Source organism: Epinephelus lanceolatus, chromosome 23, assembly GCF_041903045.1.
Source record: "Epinephelus lanceolatus isolate andai-2023 chromosome 23, ASM4190304v1, whole genome shotgun sequence".
Taxonomy (NCBI): domain Eukaryota; kingdom Metazoa; phylum Chordata; class Actinopteri; order Perciformes; family Serranidae; genus Epinephelus; species Epinephelus lanceolatus.
Window position 1 is genome coordinate 25,949,741 of NC_135756.1, and position 9,765 is coordinate 25,959,505.

Here is a 9,765-nt window from a genome sequence, read left to right on the forward strand (position 1 = left end):
CAATTAAAAAGTTCACCATGGAGGTAATTCTGTGGTGGGGAGTGACTTTTCACATGCAAAGGGGTTACAGCAGTCTCAATGCACACAGATTAAAATATTCAATTTAGAATAAAGGACTTTAGTCTATGAGTTGGGGTATTCATTTTACCCCTCTTAAAGGGACGGTCCTACATTTTAAATAGTTTGCTTTTCCCCCAAAGTGTCCAAAAATTCAAAATCAAAGCAGCAGAACTAGAGATATCTTTTTTGATCTATATATTCCTTCTCCTTTTCAAACCTAGTGGTCACATTACCCATGATGCAGCTCAACCACCAACAGTTCAAATGGAGATTTGGGTGTGTTATACTACAGTAGCATCTTATTTAGTCTAATGCCACCAGCCTCAAGCAGAGATGAGGATCAACTACCAAGGTCTGGTAATTTTTAAACTGGCCTCAAGTGACATTACTTGAGGTAATTCATCAGCCTTCATGCAGCTCTCTCTGGAGCCACAAAAGGCTTTGTACACCTTTTTCACACATGTAATTATACTAATCAATAACTGGTAACAGAGTCTGATGTGTAAACTTGGTTAAATTCCCCTTTAAATACAAAATTAGAGCCAGGAGATGGTTAGCTTAGCTTAGCATGATGACTGGAAACAGGTGTAAACAGCTTGCTACCCAAAGGTTATGAAAACAACAACAATAAAAAAAAGATAATTAACTTGGTCCCAAAAGATAACTTGTTACCACATAACAATTAACTTGTTCCCACAAGATAAAAATTTGTTCCTACAACATAATAAGCTGACTTGTGCATACAAGAAAATAACTTGTTCCAACAAGGTAATACCGGGATCCTACAACATAATAGAGTAACTTGTGCTATAAGAAAATAACTTGTGCACACAACAAAATTAACTTGATCCCGAAAGATATCTTGCTCCCACAAAACAATTAACTTGTTCCCACAAGATAATAACTGGTTCCCACCAGATATAAACTTGTTCCCACAAGATAATAACCTGTTCCCATAAGATAATAACTGGTTCCCACAAGATAATAACTGGTTCCCACCAAATGAAAACTTGTTTCCACAAGATAATAACTGGTTCCAACCAGATAATAACTGGTTCCCACAAGATAATAACTTTTTCCCACAAGATAATAACTGGTTCCCACAAGATAATAACTGGTTCCCACCAGATGAAAACTTGTTTCCACAAGATAATAACTGGTTCCAACCAGATAATAACTGGTTCCCACCAGATAATAACTGGTTCTGACAAGATAGTAACTGGTTCCCACCAGATAACGTGTTCCTACGAGATAATAACTTGTTCCCACAACATAATAACTGGTTCCCACCAGATAATAACTGGTTCCCACAAGATAATAACTGGTTCTGACAAGATAGTAACTGGTTCCCACCAGATAATGTGTTCCTACAAGATAATAACTGGTTCCCACCAGATAATAACTGGTTCCCACAAGATAATAACTTGTTCCAAGATAGTAACTTGTTCTCACCAGATGAAAACTTGTTCCCACAAGATAATAACTGGTTCCCACAAGATAATAACTGGTTCCCACCAGATAACGTGTTCCTACAAGATAATAACTTGTTCCCACAACATAATAACTGGTTCCCACCAGATAATAACTGGTTCCCACAAGATAATAACTTGTTCCAAGATAGTAACTTGTTCCCACCAGATGAAAGCTTGTTCCCACAAGATAATAACTGGTTCCCACCAGATAATAACCTGTTCCCATAAGATAATAACTTGTTCCCACCAGATGGCTTGTTCCTACCATATAATAACTTGTTCCCACAAGTTAATAACTTGTCTCCAATAGATAGTAACTTGTTCCCACAAGATAATAACTTGTTTCCACAAGACACTTAGCTTGTGCACACACAACTAGCAACCAGATAATGTGTTCCCACAAGATACTGTAATAACTTGATCCCACAGCATAATTAAATTGTGAGCACAAAATAAAGAATATCACCTTTTGGGACATTAGGGGCGCTGTACCTCTGGCTGTGTGAATGCTGTGTATCAGTGCTTATCTGTTAGAAACACACACAGTTATATACAGAGGGGAGTTCACTGTCACTGTTTGGCAAAAATGTCACATTCACAACCTGGATAATCAAATACATAATTCTCTTGTTCGGGCCTACTGCTAAGTCACCCAGTCACCCAAGGGTAAAATCACCTGTTTTATTTTCAACTGTATGTCATGCTAATATGGACTACCATTACTATTACTTATTGTTTAAGATCCCAAGATAAAGATATCATCAGATTATCCTTTTCTCACTCAAACAAACACACAGAATATTCAGGTTTGCATATGTGTCATTGACTTGTACAAACACTGTACACATACAAAATCCAAAAAAAGCCTTTTTCATCCAGAAGAGAACAGATGGACTCAAATTGTAGTAACAGGTACTTCTTCACCTCCTACCACATCACCTGACAGCCACAGTCTACTTTTCTCTCTGTCTCTTTGTTTCCTCTCTCATCCGTCTCTTTGTCGTGCTTCCTCTCTTCCTCACTGCCTGCTCCTCTCTCTTGCTGCTCCTCCCTCCTCAACCCCCGCTCTTTCTTCTTTTCTCTGTGAATTTCTCTCTCTAAGCAGTCACACTCCAGCCAAAACAGATGAGTCTGGAATGTTCCCTCACTGCACCCAAGGATGGATGACAGCAGCCCTCAATGGGATTGTGTGTTTTCTTGCCTCTATATGGGAGTATTTTCTCATCTTTTCCCTCCTCTCTTCTGCAATTCATTTTGTCTCTTGTTTATGTGAGCACCTATGCAGACACAATCTCATGGTCTCCACAGTGTCTCGCTGCCTCTCTGTCTCTATTTTCCCTCTGTTCAGGGACATCCAGTCATCTGCCTCTGAATTAGGCTATTCCATGCCGTTGCCCAATTGCCCAACAGCATGAGGCTCTCTGACTGCAGCAGTTCAACTGAGCGAGGGCCTCAGCCTGCCCTTAAATCCCACAGTAAAACCCCAGCAATGCCATCTGTGTGGACATTATAGCATCATTCTTTCAGCATATATGTCCTGTGTGCTGGGTGTGTGCGGGGATATATCTGAGTGTCCCTGAGTGAAAGAGTGTTTGTGGCTGTGTTTGATCACTGAAGGACAGGTGAACTCTTTACTCCCCCTGTTTCACTCTGATACACAGCCATGGGCACACCTGCCTGCCTCCATCCCTCCTCCATCTATCTTTATCCATCCTTCCTCCTCTCTGTCTCTGCCTCTTCCCTCTTTCTCCCATCCCTCACATTTCTCTTTCCCTTTTTTAGGCTGTACAGTAAAAGCTAGAGACGTACAAGCTGTCCTCTCTTTTCTCAACTATTTATCAGGTCATCTTCGCTTTCCATTCCTCAAATTTTTTGCCCCTCTCTCTCTCTTCCGTCACTTCACTCGGAGCCCGGCTGGCTAACATCGTGAGCCAGCTGTGAGGCTGCAATCAAACGAGCTCCTGCTGGACCCCCTGGGGTTCTGCTGACACTACACACACATGCGCAAACACAAAAAAAAAAGGGATATGTGTGCATGTTGTTGTACGTGCACGCTCTAAAATGCATGTACACACACACACAATCCCTAAACCAGCAGGTTAGGGACACCAATAATGAAGCCTTGGCCAAAATTGTGCATAATTTTGGTACTAATTTGGCTTTGGCTCTGTTCACAAAAGGATTCCCTTATTATTCAAAGCACAAATTAGACTCAAATCTCCTTTAGGATTTTCTCTGCCTCCGGGGAAAGGTCATGGAAGAAATTCTGAACGTCTCTTGCGCTGAATGGATACACACACACACACACACACACACACACAAGGGTACACCTGTACAAGACAAACAATTGCCTACGAGCGCAGGAGTAAACACAACCCCTGATAAACATGCAGGAGAGCAAAAGACCTCTTGTAAATCTATCATCTTGTGAAGCAGCCATCCCTTAATCCCCCTTCAACCCAACCTTTCTCAATGCCTGAGCTACACTTAAAGCTAGCTGACTGCTTGTTACAGGCAGTAAACAGGTATGTCTTCAGTCAGTGCCTGAGTGCGTTGTTATGTCATGGTTGAGAAGAGACCCCCAGTGCGGCTCCATAACCCACTTACCGGCAGTCAGACAGACTGAAGATCGGAGGAGCAGGCTTAGGTGAGTCATGCATCAGCACTGCATTAGCTGGAGAGAGAATTTTTAAGGCGGGATGGGAGTCTATAGAGAGACAGCACAGGGAGCTGGGCCAGCTTTCTGTCTGACTTCAAATTCTGCTCAATGAAGGGTTTCATAAGGACATTCAAACATTGCACAGAATAGACGTATCCATTCCAGTCTAGAACAATCCACCTATATCCATCATAACATACAAGTTCAAACAGTGCAGGTTACGTCATCTGTAGGGCTAAGTGTAAACCTAGTGCTACCTCTCAGCATTATCAGTTTTATAAGATTAAAAACACAGGATGACTTAGACATTTTCAGAAATACAATTATTGGCTTTCTTGCCGAGATTGAGATGAGAACCTCGATATCACTCTCAGGTTTGTAAAAATAATAAAAATGTAGCTAGCTGCAGCCCACAGCCAGTTCGTTTAGCGTAGCATAAAGACTGGAAACACAGGACAACGGCCAGGCTGGCTTTGTAACAAAATTCATTTAGGTAACAAAATGCACCTATTAGTAATTCTCTGGGTAAAGCGGATTTCCCAAAATGTTGTGCTACTCTCTCTATTTTGGCTCAACCCAGTCTCACTCCCAACTCGTCAAACAGACATTTGATAAGTGGCCCTCCGCTAGTACAGGTACCTGATGTACCGAGGCACCCTTTATTGGCATTATGAGACACACTGGACAGCAGCATTTTTTTGATGCTCCGAGCAACTGCTGTCATATAAAGAGTGAGACGGACCACATATGGGGAAGAGGAGTGGAGGTGGATGGGTCAAACAAACTCTGGATTTTCACCTGGGATCCTGCTGTTTTGTCCCATGTGAAACCAAGTCAGTCGAGTTATTTTAATTACAACATAGTGTGCTAGTATGTGTAGCATATTTCGCTAATGACGTATGTCCTCTGACGTTACATTACGTTAGTGACAAACATATTTATTTTAAGCCAAACTGTGATGTTTTTTCAAACCTAACCACAAGGTTTTGTTGCTTAATCCTAAGGAAGTAAACCTAAGCGATTGTATGCATCGACGGCCGTATGCATTTAACGAGCAGAAATTGTATATTACCTGTGAGAACAGAAGTTTATTTTGAAAAACAAAATGCGAGAATAATGCATAACGATAATAAAATGATACACTGTCCCTTATGGTCTAAAAGTGACACAGGAGGGGTATCTAGTTGGTATTGTGTTAGTATTTAACGAGGTGTGAGTGACACTGCATTGGGCTCTCAGGCTAGCTGTCCCTCTTGTTTCCAGTCTTTATGCTAAGCTAAGCTAATTGGCTGCTGGCCCTAGCTTCATACTCATAACACAAGAAAGCAAAAAATTCCCAAAATGCCAAACTATTCATTAAGAGTGATAGACTGTATAATAAAGATGGACGACATAGCAGCTCCTCAAAAGTGAAGCCAATACATCTCGATCACCCCCTGGTTGGTATAGGCAAAAAAATCCTGCCCCCCTTTAAGTTAGTGGATAGGACATGAGCTAAAGTATAAACTCTAAGTACATGACAAATATGGTTTTCCCAGAGATGGTTTCTGTTATTTTAGGTAGTTCTTATCACACTGAATTTTGTTCAAGTGATTGTTTTTTTCTGGTAGCTAAGTTTGGTTTTAACTAGCTATTTGATGCTATAAAAAGGGGGTTTGTTGTTATGTTTGACAGCTGTGCATGTCAATTAGTGTGCTTGCTGTCAACAGTGTTGCTCGCAATTGGTTGGACAGCGGGAACCTGATACTGCCGACATGGCTGCTGTGCAGAATCTGGCACAAATAACATCACCAGCACAAAGTGACAGTGGCCATATTCAGGATTTTTTGGCTTAAGTTTTGTACAGTGGGAGGGAGTGGAGACACATCATCAGTCTTTATATATACAGTCAGTATTAAGAGTCTTTTGTAAGTGCATTTTTTCTGAAGAACTCTTGGTTTAATTTTCTAAAAGGTAAAAGAAATGTGAAAATGAGAGTAGGCTGAGCAACCTTAAGAACCATTCTTGACATCACATCTAAGTATTTAAACTCTTATCAGCGCTAAAAATTTTTTTACCATCCTAATCCAGCTCCCAGGTGACAAGACATTTCCCCTGAGCAGGACAGGCCTGCTTCGGCTGCTTCAGTTATGTCTGGGATCCCCAGTTGTGAGATCAGAATAGGAAACTCATCTGTTTCACAAGCCTAGCTCAGCCTAGCCCTGTCCCATCTCAGCCCAACTGTGACAACAAAGCTAATTACCGAACCTCCAATCCCACAGTGCTGACAGTCTTGTTAGCCTCCGATTTACACTTTTAATTGAATCAAGCGTATCGGCATCATCTGGCTCATACTAAATATATTTGGCTGCTTACAAGAGCCAATATCCACAGCAGTTCAGTTTGATTAAGAATGAGTTTAAAATTAGCAATCCATACTGATGGCACACCTGGATAGGGCCCTATTCACACCTCATATTATGCAATCACATGTCATAGACCCTGACTCTCTCCATCTATTCACATACTGGTTCCAATTGATAGCTGCATGCATCTACATTCAGCATTATCCTCTGTTTTTTATCATCCAGAAAAGAAAATGAAGGGGTTTTATGTGTTCATTGGGTCAAGATAACAATAGAACATGGCCGTTCAGATGTCCGCCCACACAATACTCCTATATTCCTTTATCCTGCCATAATCTTGACCTCACTTTGCAAGACGGCATATGTGTAATGACTGAGGCTACAAGGTCTGCTTGGCCCTACCCCCTTTCTGCATCAGCTCGTAAATCCTTTCCCAGAGTAACTCCAATCCTTGTACCATGAATAATCTCTTCGAATCTCTGCCTGGAATTTGAAATTCTATACATTTTAGCTTTTCTTGACAGTTAATGTTGAGGGGATCAAAACTTTTGCCCTCCAGTTAAAGCAGTTCTTGATTCCTGCTGGAAAAGTCTGATCATGCTCATATTCACTAGAAGTGTTTCAAAACTAGTTTTTACTTGCATTTTTGGGAAAATGGTTATTCACTTTTTTGCAGAGAGGCAGTTAGAATTATTTATAATACACACTCTCCTGTCTGTATGATTAATATGAAACTGTAGCCAGCACAAATTATTGACAAGCCCAAACAGCTAGGCTTCTGTGTCTAAAGGTAACAAAATCTGCCAGCTAGGACCTCTAAAGCTTACCAGGACTTTATGTCTTGGCTGTATAATGTGGCATAGTGGGGCAGTGATTAGCATTGAACCCAGGGTGGGAGGTTCAAACCCCAGGGTGGGGGGAGCCCTTCTGTTTGCATGTTCTCCACATGCCAGCATGGGTTTTCTCCGGGTACTCTGGCTTTCTCCCACAGTCCAAAGACATGCAAGTTAAGTGGTCACTCTAAATTCACCGTAGGTGTGAATGTGAGTGTGAATGGTTGTCTGTCTCTATGTGACCTATCCAGGGTGTACCCTGCCTCTTGCCAAAGGTAAAGTAGGATCGGCCCCAGCCCCCCGTGGCCCCTAACAGGATAAAAGGTTACGGAAAATGAATGAATGTTTAATGTGCACAAAAAAAGGAAACACAAAATTTTGCGACAATTTATGGGGGGTCATCAAGGATGTACAAGGTAACTGGATACAGCGTTGGAGGGCCCCGTCCATTCCTTTAAAAGTTGCTCAGTGGAGTCCACAGCCACAGTTCACACTGTGAACTGAGCTGACAAAAGTTTTCATAATGTTTGTGTTATGAAACTTGCTGTAACTGTCATCAGTTAACCTAAACCTGTATGTATTTGGACTGTGGGAGGAAGCTGGAGTATCCAGGGAAAACCCACACTGACACAGGAAGAACATGCAATCTTCTCACAGTCGACTCAGTTTATTGAATTATAAACTTCCGACTTGCAATGGATTGTAGCAATAAAACCAGGCTTGATGTTTTACTGGTTCCAGTCTTTATGCTTAGCTAAGCTAACCAACTGGCTCCAGCTACATATTTACCAAACAGGTAGAATGAGTGCTATCAATCTTCTGAACTAATTCTCAGCAAAAAAGCAAATCAGGATATTTCCCCTAATATCAAATATATCAAATTATTTCTTGAGGTACTATTCTTGAGCACTGTTTTCCAGAGTACTGGAAGTAAGATACAGGTCCAAAATGGCCTCATTTTCTTTTCCAACATCCTGGCAGGAAGTTAATTATGTACAGTGTCCTGCCTAATAATGTAGTGTCTGATGCAAACTCTATGATATAAAATGGCCATATGGGTTTCAGCGTTGAAAGAGAAGCCTAAAAGCTGTGAAGATTTTGGCAGCCTCTTCCAAATGATTGTCTGCATAGTAGGGAGCGTTGCACGGTTAAACAGCCACTAAACGCATGCTCAGCCCTTGTAATTTGAGATAATGGCTTTGACATTTCAATGTCGGACCTACTGCGAGCCACAGCAAGCAGGCCTCCTGAAAAGCAGGGCACAAAAGTTGGAACAGTGCTGCTGCTGAATCTGTAATCTCTCATCCCATTACTCCTTGTGTTCCAGGAGAGGAAGAGAAAAGGGAACATTCAGCATTTATGTATATATCTGGTTCTAGTACATTTAGTCTAAAAGGGATGCCTGCGGGATGTCATTGAGTTGTAGAAGTGATGGAGGATGCCTAGGTTGAAAAATGCCAGCACATTAAGCTCATTTGAGATTTGAAATCACAGAAGGGTAATTACATCTTATCAAACCAAGACTTCCCTGCAGGGTTCAGACTATAGACTGAGTAAAAATAATGGACGTAGCCACCGTGATGTCACCCACTGGTTTATGGACTCCTGTTCTGAACATGGATGTATGAGACCTGGATAATGCATTGGAGGCCAGACTCTGTTCATTTCTTGAAAGTTGTTCAGTGGCACATGAAGCCATAAAACCTTTATGTCTACGGCATGAAATTACCCTGATCTTCCGCACTGTGGGGCCCATAGAGCAAGTGCACTTGAGACTCAGGTGGCCAATCACAGGCAACTTACAATTCAGAGCTCCACTAACTTGGATGGGAATGACATGAATTAATCAATCAATGAATGAATCTTGTGGGTCCTCTAGACTTTCCAAATATTACCTGACCTGATAGATCAAATTCTGAGAGTGAAAGTCATTTCGCAGGGATATTGTCTTCAAGGCCAAGCACTGTTTTGGGGGGCTTGGTTTTGAAGCCTTGATTTTGGCACTTTGACTTGCGCCATCTTTGGTTTTTAAAGCCAGAAATGACCATATTTGGATGAGAGGGTAGAGATAACCCTACTGCTAGCTACTAGCTTGGTTTGCACATTAGCACATTAGCATTAGCTGTAACAATGCTAATGCTAACTTTTGCAAACAAAGAGGCTAAAACCATTAAAAACGATACTTACAGAAAAAATGGAACATCTGAATCCATAGAGCAAGGTCCTTAGTGTTTTCGGGCCAAGGACCCCTTAGCTGACATAGAGACAGAGACATATATTGTATGAACCAGGCAGGTAAAGGTTGTCAGGGAGAAGGCTGTATTAGGGTACACCCACCTATTTTTCTGTCCGTTTACAATGTACCCACCTATTTGCCCAAAGGCGTTGGAATATAT